Genomic DNA, 734 nt, shown 5'->3' with positions numbered 1-734 from the left:
TTTCCGGAAATTGTCGACTGCTGCCCTGGCCAGCACATTCTCCAGATCTCTCACCAATTGAAAACGTCTGGTCAATGGTGGCCGCGCAACTGGCTCTTCACAATACGCCAGTCACTACTCTTGATGAACTGTGATATCGTGTTGAAGCTGCGTGGGCAACTGTACCTGTACACGCCATCCAAGCTCTGTTTGACTCAATCCCCAGGCGTATCAAGGCCATTATTACGGCGAGAGGTTGTTGTTCTGGGTACTGATTTCTCAGGATCAATGCACCCAAATTGCATGGAAATGTAATCACATGTCAGTTCTACTATAATATATCTGTCCAATGAATACCCATTTATCATCTGCATTTCTTCTTGGTGTAGCAATATTAATGGCCAGTAGTGTACATAGGCGCTTGCAGAATGTCTACCAAGAGGGGGCAGTGAACAAAAGAACGTTGTGTGTTGTTGGGGGAGGCGTCTGTCATCGTCGCAACAAGGTCGCGCAAACGTTTCGTTGTCTCGCGTGCCGGCCGGCACACAGCTGTGACTCCTGCAGTGTTGTAACGTGCGGACACTCTCATTCGAGGTGATCGACAGATGACAGTCACACACCTCGCTGCTAAACTAGACGTGTCTGTTCTCGCAGTGCTGACACACTGGCCCACTAGCTGGGGCACTCCGCGTTGTGTGGCCGCTGGGTTCCTCGCGGCCTAACGGAGCAACGACCGACCATCTGTGCGGAATTGA

Source organism: Schistocerca americana, chromosome 9, assembly GCF_021461395.2.
Source record: "Schistocerca americana isolate TAMUIC-IGC-003095 chromosome 9, iqSchAmer2.1, whole genome shotgun sequence".
NCBI classification, from domain to species: domain Eukaryota; kingdom Metazoa; phylum Arthropoda; class Insecta; order Orthoptera; family Acrididae; genus Schistocerca; species Schistocerca americana.
This window is presented reverse-complemented; position numbering follows the sequence as displayed.